The sequence below is a fragment of the Vollenhovia emeryi genome, unplaced genomic scaffold (assembly GCF_000949405.1).
Source record: "Vollenhovia emeryi isolate VEMERY1.0 unplaced genomic scaffold, V.emery_V1.0 DF939237.1, whole genome shotgun sequence".
Taxonomy (NCBI): domain Eukaryota; kingdom Metazoa; phylum Arthropoda; class Insecta; order Hymenoptera; family Formicidae; genus Vollenhovia; species Vollenhovia emeryi.
Genome location: NW_011967129.1, coordinates 115,931 through 116,337, shown reverse-complemented (window position 1 = coordinate 116,337; position 407 = coordinate 115,931).

Sequence of the window (407 nt, the reverse complement as noted above, 5' to 3'; positions counted from 1 at the left end):
AGGGTTGTTAAAAAACTTGTTTAAAAAGAAAAAAACAAAACATAATATTTTTTTCTGTTTAAATCTGTCTTTTATGTTTTAAACTTGTTTAAAATGAGTGCAAAAAGAAACATATTTAAAACATGAAAAAACATGTTAATGCACTAACACTATCGACGCGCGACTCACGGACAGGTTTCCGTTCAACCGTAATGTATGATTGGCCTGTTTTGAACCTTTTTATCTAAAAAAACTACTGCTTGGGACGAAAAATGGCAAATAACTTTTTAATTTATTTTTTCGACGACTTTCTTGCTATGGTATTTTGATTCGCGATTTTCAGGACACCCTGTATATATGTGTGTATACATATATATTTATTAATTTTATAATACTTATATATAATATATAAATTTAATTTTATATGT